The sequence below is a fragment of the Panthera onca genome, chromosome A1 (assembly GCF_046562875.1).
Source record: "Panthera onca isolate mPanOnc1 chromosome A1, mPanOnc1 haplotype 2, whole genome shotgun sequence".
NCBI lineage: Eukaryota > Metazoa > Chordata > Mammalia > Carnivora > Felidae > Panthera > Panthera onca.
This window is the reverse complement of record NC_138339.1, coordinates 9,993,396-10,009,472: the sequence shown is the minus strand read 5'-3', so window position 1 is coordinate 10,009,472 and position 16,077 is coordinate 9,993,396.

The following is a 16,077-nucleotide window of genomic DNA, read 5'->3' as shown; positions in this document are numbered from 1 at the left end:
CTAAATTTAAGAAAAGTAAATAGATAAATGTCATCTCCATGCATCTATAAATGCATATGTATGAAATAGCTCCCAAAAATGTAATACAAAATTTATAGTATTTGATGTGAGGGATTAAAATTAGACTGTAAGTTAGGGGAGAATGGTCTCTTGCTATTAACATATTTACATGACTGTTGGAATTCTCAGTGTTTGTCCATTTCTAAATTAATTAACCCATAAATAGATTCATAAAATATTTGTTGAATGACTTCTTTTTAGGTGGCACAGGAGAGAAAATGAGGAGTGTAAGCGACATCACTGTTGTGTTAATGAAGCTAAGACATTTCTGGAAAAGACAGGTAAACTCAGAAATAAGAAAATGACGTACACAAGAGAAAGAAAGAGGTGATTTGAGAACTTGTTTGGCTTTTCCAGAAGCCATGCTGTTAGGAGAGTTTAGAATTTAAAAAGAATCTAGATGGACAGAGACCTGTTACATTTTGTTATATTTTGTGACAGATGCACACAAAACACCAGGGAGGAGATTTGAGGCTGCAGTGATATTGTAAATCCACGTTGAAATTGGACTTGATCCCAAGACGAGTGTGTAATAATTTGCACGAAGGACATTCATATGGACTTGTTCTTTGAATAAAACTAAAATATTGCTCAGATGAAGAGTTTACACATTATGGAATAGTTTGCACTCCCAGTGTTTTCTATCTAAATACAGAAAAGTGCTGATGCACAAATCTGTGCCTGATTTATGTTTACGTCACCTCTTCTGCCTTGTCCCTCAGTTATATGGTTCTCTACATTTTCCAGATGAATGGCATCAGTGTCTTATGATAGCTAGAATTTAGGACAGGAAATCATTTAGAATAGAGCGTGTTTCAATAGCAGCAAAAGAAGCAAATTCTCCCTTATTTTAAATGTGAAGGACTCCCAGGTGGCTCAGTTGGTTAAGTGTCCAACTTAGGCTCAGGTCATGATCTCCCGGTTCATGCATTCGAGCCTGTGTGGGGTTCCATGATGACAGCGCAGAGCCTGGAGCCTGCTTCAAATTCCGTTATCTCCATCTCTCTCTGCCCCTCCCTTGCTGTCTCTGTCTCTGTCTCTGTCTCTGTCTCTCTGTCTCTCTCTCTCTGTCTCTCTCTCTCTCTGTTTCTCTGTCAAAAATAAATAAATAAACATCAAAAAAATTAAATTTGAAAACTTTGGGTCTCGGTACATTTGTGAATTGTTGGAGTCAAGGATTTATCTGGCTTATGCGAGTTGATAGGCTAAGGTAAGGGAGAATGTTCCTCTCATAAGAAGAGAAACATGACTTTGAAAATGATTCACAGCAGTAAAGATCATGTGAGGTGATACGGAAAAACTAAACTATTTTTCAATAACATCTTCAGAATCACTAAAAATATGGTCCTTTACCTTCAGTCTCTCTGTGTGAGCCTGACTCAGTCTCTGTCTCTGTCTGTCTGTCTCCCTCTATCTCTATCTTTCTATATCTGTCATTCTCCATCTGTCTCTCTCTCAGTACCTCCCTGGAATTTAAAATCCCAACTGAGAAAGGTTATCCAAAGAGCAGCTAGCTTTAGGAGTCTAACGTAAACACTTCTGGAACTTCTATTTCAAAAATACTTCTAAGTGGTTTAGAGGGTATTGGGAGAACATGTCTTTTCCATTGAAAAATTATGCCTACCTTTCAAACCAAGTTCTTTTCTCTAACATGAGAGTTGCTAGTATTCATTAGCCTTAATACCAAATAAGGTTTATTATTTCACATCAAATAATAAAAATCATTTGCCCCTACTAAGCATCTTTGTAAGAGTTACAAATAATTTCAGTTGTCTAATAAATGAGAAGGTAAAAGGTAGGAAAAGAGGACCCTTAAAAGACAGTTACAAGAGGTAGGGGGGTTCTTTTTCTCTCATCGTGTGTCAGATGATTTCTGTTAGAGATCTTTCAGATGCCCCTGTTGTCAAGACTGGCCACTTTACAGCTCACGTAGGTCTCCCTGATGGCCTTCTGATACTTGTCATACTGCAATCATTGTATCCTTGTTTAATGTAAGATAGCTGAGAACAGGTCTTGGGTTATCACTCATCAGAGTTTAGTGCAACCTTCAAAACACCATGTGGTATTATGTTTTAGGAGACGTGCAGAAAGTTAATGCTACTTCGCTCCTAAATTTCCCTCAGAGATAATATCTGAAGGAAATAAGAAATATATACAAAAATGAATGTTTAAGACTACACAGCCATGTTTTACACTAGAAAAATTTTAGAATCAATCAACGAGTCTAGTTATAAATGGCCTTATATTGGATTACGAAGTCATGAAAAAAACATGTTTAAAATGTTAATATGAGCAGGATATATGTGTACTATGACCTAAGTGTTATATACATACACACACTTATACCTATGAACACACATATACCCCCATATATAATATTATATATGATCTATTAATAAAAGCAGCTGGCAAAATATACTCGTGGGAAATACGTGAATATGTTGACAGATATTATCTCCATTCATCAAAGCACATTTTGAGAGCTTGTTTGGAGGTTCTAGCAGGGGAGCGCAGCTACTCGTATACCCTTGACCGAAGAACGGTCCTCCTCTATCGGGGAAGGTCGTCCTCTTCAACCGAGCGCGCAGCTTCGGGAGGGACGCACATGGAGCGGTGAGGGAGGAAGGGGACACCCGCCTAGCCAGCCAGATCAGCCGAATCAACCCTGGCGATCAATGGGTGACAGATGTCGCAGCCAGATCGCCCTCACTTCCTCAAAGCACATTTTGTAAGTCGTTTTTAATATTTCTTTATGCTTCTCTGGATGCTCTAAATTTTCTGAAATTAAGATCTACTGTTTTAATCTGAAAATGTTGAGTAAAATAAGGAAAGTAACAGTTCTGTTGCTGACTCTGAAAATGATTGCATGCCTAATTGCAGAAATGGCTAAGATGGCCAAAGCAACACCACATATTGGAATCAGAGAGAGCCTTCTGAAGTGCATTTTATGAGATTTAATAGCACTCTTTGTACATCTTCTGTTGCATCAGTTTTAAAGCCACTTCCCACTACTTTACTCCACACCACTTTGGAAAAGTGAACTGTAACATTCATACCATAGTTTCCCTACATGAATAGTTGCATCAGGAATCAGTAGAACACTCCATGCTTTCACAATCCCCCAAAATGAAAGTACTTTTATAGCAAGTCAGTATGAATAATGTATTTTATATTTTGCTGCCTCGATTGGTTGATTGACCTCTTATCTCATTATTAAAATCTTTAAATGTGCAAAGTCCACCCCTGTTTTCTATCCCGGTATTAAAATCAAAACTTTATAATTTGGAGGGCTTCATTAGATACAGAGAAAAATTATTTCTCCTTTCCATGAGTTTAAATGGAAGAAGTTCACAAAAAAAATATTGTGGTTGAGAATTTATATGTATCCAAGCACCGAATTTTAGAATTATAATTCCCATAAAAATGTCTCTAATAACAATTTATATATAGTTATTTCATATAGAGTTGGCTTCCTAAATCATAGACATTTGCTGTGTGTGCAGCGTCATCAAGTTTACAGCTATACTGGGAGCACTATTTTCAACATCTTAACTCTAGTATGTCTGCATTATTAAACATCATTGCATGGCTTTAAATATGCAACGACCCAAACTTAGAATGATTCCTCTTTTGTCCATATTTCAAACCAGTGTTACCTAATATGGCTCTAAACTGTCCTGTATTAAAGACTCAGAAATAGTCAGACAAGGATGATAAGAACTCAACACAAAGTTCAAACCACTACAAATCATTAGCATGGTCCTATTACAGGCCGTGAAACCCAAAGTCTACCCATCTCACATTTAGGTGGTTTTCAAGAGTCAAATGAATGACCTTCTTTTCCCTAGGTTGGTACTCATGAGAAAAATGGTTATTAAAAAAAGGAAAAGTGATAAAGCTGACAGTCATTACACATTCTCATATAGGATTTAATGGCAATGCAAGGATTCTTTCAATTTATTATACACTGGATACATTTCAAGCAAATTGCACATGCATCCTAATTTAGAAGGATATGAATAATCTTAGCTATAATAATCAGTACCACCTTATCTTAAATTGTCCAAGATTTGTAAGACTGACATGAATAGATGAGCTATGCTTCGTTATTTTCATCTTATTCTGTAAAAGGCAGGGTTAACCATCCAGTTTTCCAGGTCAAATCCTAGTGATCCAGTTTTGTACCCATTCCCCATTTCTATCCTATCTATTGCGCGCACACACACACACACACACACACACACACACACACTCTGCCCATTTTATCACCAAGTGAAAGGGAAACATGAATTCCCTTGAAGCAGGTAATGACAGTCGATGATCAAAGTTCCTACAAAGGGCTACACAGTCTAGGAAACACCACAGACTTTTGTCTAGAAGTAGAAAATTTCAGTGGGCATTTGGTCCCCAGATCATCAGTTTCTTTTCGTTATTCAAAACGGGTGGATTCGTTACCTTCTGAACACCCCTTGACGTGGTAGGGATGGCTATCTACAAGGTGGTCCCTAGATTTACAACTTTCATAAATGCTCCTCAAGAAAGTGAGATGAAAGCCAATTTGCAAAGCAGATTTGCCTAACATGCCCAGGTTCTAGCTGTGCCTAAGATTTTTTTCTACCAAAGTCAATCCATCTCCTAAATCCCTCTCCTCTTCCATGCCCCTTACCATGCTATTATCACATGTCTTTTGCCCTCCTCCTCCACCATCTCTGCTTTGCAATATTACTAAAGATTCTTCTAACATTCTGATGTGGCTGATTTGAAATGGTTGTGTAGCTATCTAGAGAAAAACTAATTATTTCAGAAGCTACTATGAAATTCTCATGCTCAGCACCTCTTCAGGGGAAGATTCACTTACTAGATGAAAACTCCCATAAACTGATATTTCAAGGTCCGATGGTCTACTTATGTGGAATCACGTATGCACCAAAAAGAGAGGGAAACGGAGGGAGGAACTGGTGAAAGGATAAAGAATTACTGGAGTGAGAGTTTATTAGAAGGATCATAATGAATTTTATTACATCACATACTATGTGGTTTGAGACTTAAGTATCCTACTCCATTTCCCCTAAGAGATGATGCAGAGAATGTTACTTTGCCAACTCCAACCCTCTCTCCATGGATAGCATGATGATATAGATGCAAGAGTCCACTGGTTCTCAAATGTTGGTAGTCATCACCACCACCTCAAGGGCATAATGAAACACATAGGCTGGTCCTCAACACGAGAGTCAGGTTTGATAGGTCTAAAGTGGAGCCTACAAATTTTCATTTTTTAATAAACATCTAGCAGCTGGCATTGCTGGTGGGACAGCACACTTAGAGGACCCCTGGTAAACCCATATTAATTTGATCCTATTAAAGAACTCATCTCACTTTGATTCCAACCTCAAGTTCCTATGCAGAACTACAGAGGGCAATTTTTTATCTCAGCAAGAGGAAATCCAAGGAAAGCATCACATTAGTTATTGCTTCACTTTACAGGTGACCTCAAGTGTAATATAGTGAAAAACGTGCTGCTTCCTAGGAGATAGAGAATAATAGCCAAACTTAATAACTGATGAGAAATAAAACTCTAAGTTTAACACACACACACACACACACACACACACACACAGAGGCCACTTCATGTCACTTTTGTCCTCCCTATGAGGAAGAGTAAAGAGTCACAAAAATCACTTTACCTTCTTAAAGTTGAAGTTTGCTATATTCAATTTGATGTGAGTTATCATTTCTTATGAGATATACTAAAGAGAAAGACCATCATCTTCTAGGCTTTCATCTATGAAGGTGACTGTGCCATTCTAACTCCTAGCCAGACATCGGGATATCACCATAAGGTATAATATCAATTCCCCCATTCCACAAGCAGAAAAGACTCTTACCAATGCAACTTGTTAAAATTAGATGATCAGGGACGCCTGGGTGGCTCGGTCGGTTAAGCGTCCGACTTCGGCTCAGGTCATGATCTCGCGGTCCGTGGGTTCGAGCCCTGCGTCGGGCTCTGTGCTGACAGCTCAGAACCTGGAGCCTGTTTCAGATTCTGTGTCTCCCTCTCTCTGTGACCCTCCCCCGTTCATGCTCTGTCTCTCTCTGTCTCAAAAATAAATAAACGTTAAAAAAAATTTTTTTTTTAAAAATTAGATGATCAGATTCATTTGGCACTTAGAGCTACATGTTCCTTCCTTTGCCTCTCTGTCCCATCCTCATTGTCTTCCTTTTCTTCCTTCCACTCTTGAGTAAATTTATCCACCAGTCACTCACTCCTAGGGACTATGAGGCTCTGACACTAAATGGACTTTATGGGATACTCTGGCAGTCCAGGAATGCTATCTGAAAACATTGTTAAGAGATAAGTGTTCAAGAAACACGTGGCCAATAGCTAATGAAAATTAAAGCATGTGAATGAGGACAAGAGGAAAACTTGGGGATATAATCTGCTTCCGTCTTTGTCACCTAGAAGATGGACCTATCCTTAATTTAATACAGAATTTGAGGCATGAGAATTAATATCACTACTTTTGTCAAAATGGCTTAACCACTTGATCCATGAAACTCTTGGCCAGGTATTTGAACCTACAACCCATAAACAATTTCACTGCTGCATAACATTTCTGAAAATTAATTTTTAGAAACAGTTTTTCATCTGAGCCAACAGCTCCCTTTTTTGAATAGATTGCTCACCTGGGCAAAGAGCTTGCTTACCAGGCAGTAGTTTATCATGGTTCATTTGAAACATTCCCACCTCCGTATGCATCCATCAATACTAAACTATCATGCCATTAACTTTATCCAACTTTGATCAGTTTCCCACCTTTTAGTCAATATCTTCCTCCAAACTGTCCATTCTGAAATCTCATAGAGATTCTGCCAAAGCAGTGTTCTATTACTGCATTAGGTGTAATAAACAGCTTTGCTTGATCAAAAGTTTTCCTGGATGTTAGTTAGGTGAGAGGATTTGAAAGTCAACATGAAGAGAAAGAGTGTTAATGCTGAACCCATTGATTTTGAAGGCTCTATACAATATTCCAGCAAGCACTCCCAAATATCATTTGGAAGTCTTGATCTTTCACAAAAAATAATTTCAACGTTAGCAAAAATTCAAATAATAATAGCTAGCATTTAGCCAGAAATTACTACCTTCCAGGTGCTCTCTTAGGATTTTACATGTGCTAAGATTCAGAACAACCTTGTGAGGTGAGCATGCTTATCCCTGTTTTACCAATGTATGAGAAGATTAAAGGGCCAAAAGGGTGGCTCAGTCAGTTAGGCCTCCGAGTTCGGCTCAGGTCATGATTTCGCAGTTCGTGAGTTCAAGCCCCACGTCAGGCTCTGTGCTGAGAGCTCAGAGCCTGGAGCCTCCTTAGGATTCTGTGTCTCCTTCTCTCTCTGCCCCTCTCGCCTCACATTCTGTATCTCTCTCTTTCTCTCAAATAAATAAATAAATAAACATTAAAACAAAAAAATTAAAAAAGATTAAAACACAATGGGTAAATAACTAGCCCAAGGACACAAAGCTAGTTAACATCTCTAACAACTCTACTATGTTGTCTCTTTGTGAATGACTTGTTTCTCTTTTATTTCAAAACAGTCCACCTTCATATACATATATATCATAGTATTTACCTAGTAGCATCCAAAATGTTATCATTACAGTATAATTTTATTTGTGTATATTTAGAGACCTTTAAAATTGCTTTTTGTGATTGATTTCCATGACATTTTTAAATACCAAAAAATTCTTCTATTTGTGCTGGTATAATTTGAAAAGACGCATTTGGCCATCTTTTTAAAAAATTACACATAATCTGGGGTTTCTTTTTCAATTTCCAGAAGGAAAAAAAGTTAAATTTTATGTCTTGCATTGCCCAGCTTATCCTTGGCAGGTGTAGAATGCAAACCTCATGTTTTTTCACACCTGAATACATGCACTTCACAAGCAACAGAAAAAATCTATTTCTTTGACATTTTTGGACTGTGTTTATTTCTACCAGTGGTATCGTTTTTAAAGAATTTAGGAAAAAGCATCAATTATCAGGAAATGATAGCCAAAAACAGTAAGAAAATAATAATAATAATGTGTCCGTTAAATAGATCACTTTTGTGAGCATCATCTGCAAGACCTACCCACTGATTATACTCCCTGATTTGCCTTCTGGGGTCATAGGTTTTCACTGTCATACTTTTCATGTCTTGATGATAACTCTGTTCAGCAAAGACAGCTGGCTTTGATCCACCATGGGGCCCTGCTACTCAAAAATGTGATCTGTGAATTGTCAGCAGATGTTTTGCCCAGGAACTTGCCAGAACTGCAGAATCATGGGGCCCAACCCAACCCAAGCTTACTGAATCAGAGACATGATCTCTCCGCTGTTCCTATATACCTTAAAGTGTCACACATACAGCCATCAGCGTAAGTGTAAGTAAAAATCCTGTTCCTCCCTGAAAGTTTTGATGCACTGGGATCTTTATGCCTCACCTAGTAATAAGTAACAGTGATCTCATGCAGCCACATCATTTTAGAGAAAATATACTTAGGTAGGATTAATTGAGAATAAGTTACACCTGTATGTTAAAAACAGGCTTTATTTTTTCTCATAATTTTATACAAATTATTTGCCCAAAGTCATCCCTGAGTTCTTGCATTTTATTAACCCACTGACCATAATCTGCTTTCGAAAGTTCATCTATTCCATTCATTATGAAAACATTCTCTTGTATGACTATTAAGTTTGACATTTGAATTTAAAATGTCAATAAATGCAGAGACAAGAGCCTGTGAGCAATCAGAGCATGCCCTTCATTTTATTTAAAAGTAATGGGAATATTGTCACTTTGAGGTTCTGTTAACATTTTGTAAAACAACAAATAAAAAACCTTTAAGGGCAATAATACACAGAAAAATAATGTGAACACTAACCGTCTTGTCTCATGACTATTTATATCATGACCACATAATGCTCATAAAAATTAGTACTGCAAATATTTTTGGTAATTATGAGGAAGCTAAATGGCAGGCATTAGGCATATAGATACCATGTAAAAAATCAGATAAATTAATATCGTTAATATGTAATAATGACGGAGAAACATACTGATGCAATTGTCTTTTTTCCAAATAAAGCATGTCAGTAATGATCTTCACTAAAATCCATCTTCTATGTCTCCAAAGAAATCAGCTTAATTATGTTGTCTTCTGCCTGATATAGACTTTGGTCATTCAATTCCATTTGTTTGGATCGATAAAGCTCCAAATTACCATTCTTATCTGTTTGCTTTCTTTGGGTCATTGCCTAATTTCCTTTATGATTTAAGAAAGAATTAGGTTAAAAAAACATCAAGCCAATGCCTTGTCACCAACCTTTTTGACAGTTTTGTATTCGAACGGCCTATTCCTAGCTTCTGATGTTAGCAAAGATGTTAGTGCTGAGACCACTTATAATTATAATGCTTATTAGTATTTTGTACCAATATCCCTTTCATCTGAAGAGTTTTAGGTGCTTTATAATCACCACATAAGCTTCAAGTCAGAGACTCCCACTGAGATCAAGAGGGAGCTGAAGAATAATTTCTATCAGCAACTGAAGGAGGATTTAAGTTAGGAAAAATAAATTGCCAAGCTTTTGACAGCATTAACACCTGCTCTCTATATATCTGATTATTGATGTTCAAATCCACAGGTAGTCAGGATTACATGGTGTTTAATCCTAGAACAACAAGCTCTTATGTTTAAGAAGTTGGTGTTGCTCTAACTTAAGACATAGTCCTCACTTAAATCGGGACTGTGTTTCTGGCCTTATGATATTGTTTGACCCACAATGCCATATTTTATGCCAAATATTTTAAGTAACTATGATTTGATTCCAAGAGAAGTCAAAAAAAAAAAAAAACAACAACAGTCATGAACATGAATAGCATAACATAATGCAGGCTTTAAAAAATTTTAACTGTATTTATGATAAATATGGAGGAAATACAAACTAAATAAATATAAAATAAAAATTAGCCTGACAACACCAAAAAGAAATAATCACTATTAATATATTTGTGTGATATGTTATAGATGAATCTACACACATCAATATGTCTACACTTTTAAATATAAATAATCTGTATGCTTTTGAGCCTGGTTTTTAACTCCTTTAATACATTAACGATACTATTAACAGTTTGCTTTTCTCAACGTATTGACCCTCCTTCTTATTCCTCTTTTGTCTCCCTTGGGGTCCATCAGACACTCGTCGCTAAAACCAGTTTTGTTTCCAGTGCTCTGTATAGGTCAATGATACCTCCCAAAGTCATAAGGCCCAAATCCTGGTAAATGTTACCATGCTTGGAAAAGAGGTCTTTGCCATTAAAGCTGATTTAATAATCTCGAGATGGAATATTTATCCTGGATTATCCAGGTGGGCCCTAAGTGCACTGGCATGATTTTTATAAGAAAAAAGTAGAAGGAGGTCTGATACACACAGATGGGGAGACGAAGACAGAGGCAGAGATGAGGGTGATGTGGCCACAAGCCAGGAATGTCTGATGGAATCAGAACCTGGAGCAAGTAAGGAACCATTTTTTCCCCTGGACCCTCCAAAGGAAGGGCAGAGCCAACCAAAACCATGATTTCAGCCCACTTAAAATGATTTGGGATTTCTGATCACTACAACTGTAAGATAATAAATCTGTTTTGTTTTAGGCCACTGGGTTTGTGGTAACAAACTATCGAATGCTTCCGACATTGTCCCCTGGCTTCTTCCATTACCTGCATGTTCAAAACCCAGTCAAGTGACCGAACCACCTACATCCTATAGGCAGGCCCACACGTAGCTGAACACTGCTGCATGAAGCATTCTGTAGAATTGATTATTGTCCTTAAAGTCAAGTTGCCCAGCCACGATGGACCTTCAACATTGCCTGGCCAGGTCATTTTTCTTTTCTTTTCTTTTCTTTTCTTTTCTTTTCTTTTCTTTTCTTTTTTTAAATGTTTATTTATTTTTGACAGAGAGAGAGAGAGAGAGCCAGAGCATGAGCGGGGGAGGGGCAGAGAGAGAGGGAGACACAGAATCCGAAGCAGGCCCCAGGCTCTGAGCGGTCAGCACAGAGCCCAAAGCAGGGTTCGAACTCACAGACCGCGAGATCATGACCTGAGCTGAAGTCGGAGGCTCAACCGACTGAGCCACCCAGGCGTCCCCAGGTCATTTTTCTGCTGACTCACTGCCCTCACACTGTTCAAGAAGCTTCCATCTTTAACAGGACTCTTGTTTGACACCGCATTCTTTCCCGCACCAACACAGTCTATCATTCACATCCAAGGCAAAGACATTTACAAATAAAAAATACCATGCAGCCTTCAATTCCTCATACCCAAGTCAGTCCTCTTCATAAGTCAATCTTCTATTTCTTCTGTTTCATTGAATTTTTTCATTAAAAAAAAATTAATGTTTATTTAGTTTTGAGAGAGAGAGATTGAGCATGAGTGGGGGAAGGGCAGCGAGCAGGGGAGACACAGAATCCAAAACAGGCTCCAGTTTCCAAGCTGTCAGCACAGAGCCCGACGCGGGGCTCGAACCCACGGACAATGAGATCATGACCTGAGCCGAAGTCGAATGCTTAACCAACCCAGGAACCCCTGTTTCATTGAAATTTCTAGTGAAAGTAGAAGCCCAATGGCATCTCTGCTCAACTTAAAGACAAATTAAAGCCTTCTTCTCAGTAATGGGAAATCATTTCTCATAAATCCCATACATCTTGGTTTAAGTTTCATTAAAGGTATAGTTGAATCTAGAGAATACATAGTGTCTCTGATTTTATTGTTTTTCAGGAAATTTATGAGGATGTGAAAATATCAGTGCAATTCCTTTTGAAAATACCATATGTTGTGTTCAATATTTTACATTATTTAGAGAGAAAAGATAAGGAATAAATCCTGTATCTATTGTGTACCAGTTTTTTTTTAAAGAAAAACATTTAAGGGTAATCTGTATCTATTATGTTGTATTTGCCACCAAGTGAAGTTCCTGTTTGAGTCTTTTAACTAAAAAAAGGTAAGAAAACTTCCTGTAATGTTGAAATGCTTTTTTTTTTAATGATTCAATGGACTTAAATAATGAATAATAACAAACCATATATAATTAATAATATAACAAACCATAAATAATTAGTGATTTTTAAAGACTTTGTTTACTAGAATATTTATTTAACAGTGGTTTTTTTTTTTCACTTACTGCTATTACTGCATAGGTCCCAGGAGGTAATTTTTTACATACTCTCCTTGCAATAATTAACCTGTGATCTTGACTTGAGAGAGCTAAGCACAAATAGTCAACTCGTGTAAAAGACCTAATATACACTCTTACAATTAGAAATACATCTAAGGCTATTGCATGGGGGAATTTATTATTTCACAGGCTGATACATGAGCCCATCAAATTACTTTAAAACATAATACACACGCTTCAGCAGAATTGCACACACTCTCTTGGTTGCTCTTTTAAGAAAGGCTCAAACCACCCATAGAATTAATTTTAAGAATGCCTCAATTCAGAATTTACTATAATAAGGATGTTGGTTACCAACATTTTCCTGCAGGTAGAGATTTAAAAGATTTGAAAGAATAGTGATGTTTCAAGAGTAAAAAAACATTTAAGACAAGCTTTGATTGATGTTCTTTTAGGGCAAAATTATCTATGAGGGTTGGGTTTTGGCAAAGAAGAAAGATTCCGATTGCCTTTCTAGTACTTTGGGCATATGGTATCAGTCCCCTATAGATTGGGTGGGGTTTTCCAGGCTGCACAAGATAATATGAGTTTTCTTGTAGCAACTGAAAGAAAACCTGGATCTAATATCTTGCATAAGCTTCTCTGATATCTCATTATTCTTAATTTCCTCTTATTTCTCAAGTCAATAATATTGATACTTTGTTGGCTTTTGTTCATTTTCCTAATTTCCAAATTTTGGTTGGTTCCAAAATATCGTGTGTGTGTGTGTGTGTGTGTGTGTGTGTGTGTGTTTTCTTTTACTTTTCTAATCTTACCCTTGGATTTTTACTGCATTGTTCTCAATAACCCGCAGGTACACATCCCCAGCTAACCTTCCTTTTCTGGAACCCAACTGCCAAAGCCAATGCAGTATCTGCATATATATACCCACAGTTTAACTTTTGATCAAAACACCCATTGGTTCTTTCTCCAGCCTTTCCCAGATGAGTCAACAATACCATCATGTTTTAGAATAGTTTTAAATTTACAGAAAAATTGAGCAGGTAGTACACAAATTTACCATATATACCCCTTCACATACACAGACTCATATGACTCCCTTATGAACACCTTGCAACAATGTGGTACATTTCTTACACTTAATGAAATAATGTTGATACATTATTGCTAACTAAAGTCCATTGCTTACATGAAGGTTCACTGTGTTGTACAGCTTTATGGAATACATGATGTCATATGTCCACCATTACAGTAACATACAGAATAGCTTCATCAACTACTAAAGAAAACAAGAACCAGACAGTAATCAAAGACGTTAAAATCATCTTTGATTCACGGACTATTGTAATAGGAGAAAAGAGACCTAGTATATAACTGGGTTCAATTCTGATACAGCATGAACAAATGGGGATTTGTGGCCAACAAGCAGTGTGGTGGTCAGTAGATGGAAAATTGCTAAGAGAAAACATCAGAGGCCAGAAGGGATTCTGGATAAATCAATTTGGCAATATTCTTGGTGAAGGCAGACCAGGGTGATCAGATATCAAAGGTAGGGTGTTCTCTCTAACCTGGCTTAATAGGATTCTTGCTACAACTAGGCAATGCAGGTTCTGTAGGATAGATGTCAAGGTTGAGGACTAGAGGGGATAGGGGGCTTGATTACAGTTTGGTTAAGGAGAGGGTCTTTGTCCAACCTAACAATCTCCTGTGCCTTAGTTCTTCATCTTTCAACTAAACTATCTGCCACTCCCTAGTCTATTGGAAACCACTGATCTTTTTACCGTCTGTATAGTTTTGCCTTTTCCAGATCATCATATACTTGGAATCATAAAGTATGGAGGCTTTATGTATGCTTATGTTTATGTATGTATGTTTTCTCTAACTTAGTAATATGCATTTAAGATCACACCACATCTATTTGTGGCTTAAGAGATCTTTTATTTTCATCACTAAATAATATCCCATTGTATATATGTACCATAATGTATGTATCCATTTATTTATTGAAGAACTTCTTAGTTACTTCTTTTTTGATAATTATGAATAAAGCTCCTGTAAACATTCATATGGAAGTTTTTGTGTAGACAAAATCTTCAAATCAATTGAATAAATACCAGAGGCACAGCTATTGGATTGCATGATAAGACTATGTTTACCTTTGTAAGAAACTGCTAAACTGTCTTCCAACTGGCTCTACCATTTTGTATTTCCACCAGCCATGAAAGGATTCCTGTTGCTCCACCATCATGTCAGCATTTACCCCTTTCATTTTGGGGGATTTTAGGCATTCTAACAGTTTTAGATATCTTGTTGTTTTAATTTTCAATTTCCTAGTAATATATCATGTTGAACACTCCCTTATATGCTTGTCTGCTATCTGTATATTTTCCTAGTGGTGGCATCTGTTCATACATTTTGACCATTTTTTAAATTGGTTGCTTGTTTTTTTATTCCTTTATCTGACAAGTGTTTTTATTATTATTTTTAATGTTTATTTACTTTTGAGAGAGACAGAGACAGAGACAGAGTGAGAACAGGGGAGGCGCAGAGAGAGAGGGAGACACAGAATCCGAAGCAGGCTCCAGGCTCTGAGCTGTCAGCACAGAGCCTGACATGGGACTCAAACTCACAAACCATGAGATCATGACCTGAGCTGAAGTCAGGTGCTTAACCAACTGAGCAACCTAGGCGCCCATATCAGACATGTGTTTTACAACTATATTCTCCCTACCTGGGATTATCCTTTTATTACAACAATGTCTTGTACAGAGGAAAGAAATTAATTTTAATAAAGTGCAACTTATTAACATTTTCTTGTATTGATTATGCTTTCGGTACTGTTTAAAAAAATTTTTTAACGTTTATTTATTTTTGAGACAGAGAGAGACAGAGCATGAATGGGGGAGGGTCAGAGAGAGGGAGACACAGAATCTGAAACAGGCTCCAGGCTCTGAGCTGTTAGCACAGAGCCCGACGCGGGGCTCGAACTCACAGACCGTGAGATCATGACCCGAGCCGAAGTCAGCCGCTCAACCGACTGAGCCACCAGGCGCCCCTGGTACTGTTTAAAAACACAAAACCAAAACCAAGATCCCGATCTTCCCTTTTGCTATCTTCTAGTAGTGAAGTTTTTCATTTTACATTTTAGATCTACAGTCAGTCCTTTTTGAGTTAATTTTTGTGAAGGGTGTGAGATTAGTGTCTAAGTTCACTGTTTTTTGCATATTGATATCCAATTTTTCAGCACTATTTATTGAAAGACTGTCTTTTCTCATTTGAGTTGACTTTGCTCCTTTATAAACGATCACTTGACTCTATACGTGTCGGTCTATTTCTGAGATCTCTATTCTGTTCCATTGATCTATTTGTCAATTCTTTTACCAATACCATACTGTCTTGGTAGTGTAGCTTTACGGTGAGTCTTGTATTCAAGTAGCGGTAGTCCTCCAACTTTGTTTTTCTTCAGTAACGTGCTGCCATTCTGGGTCTTTTGCCTTTCCTTGTAAGCTTTAGATTCAGTATGTTGGTATGATAAGATAGCTTGCTGGGATTTTTTGGGGGGCTGAGTAGAATATATTTATCAACATGGGAATAATTGACATCTTAAAAATATTGTTTCTTCTAATCCACGAACAAGGAACGTATCCCTGTTTATTGAGATCATCTTTGACTTCTTTCAACAGAGTTTTGTGGTTTTCCTAACAGAGAACCTATATATTTTTGTTAACTTTACATCAAAACATTTCCCTCTTGTTTTTGTTGTTGTTAATATTGTAAATGGTATTGTGTTTTCAATTTAGATACA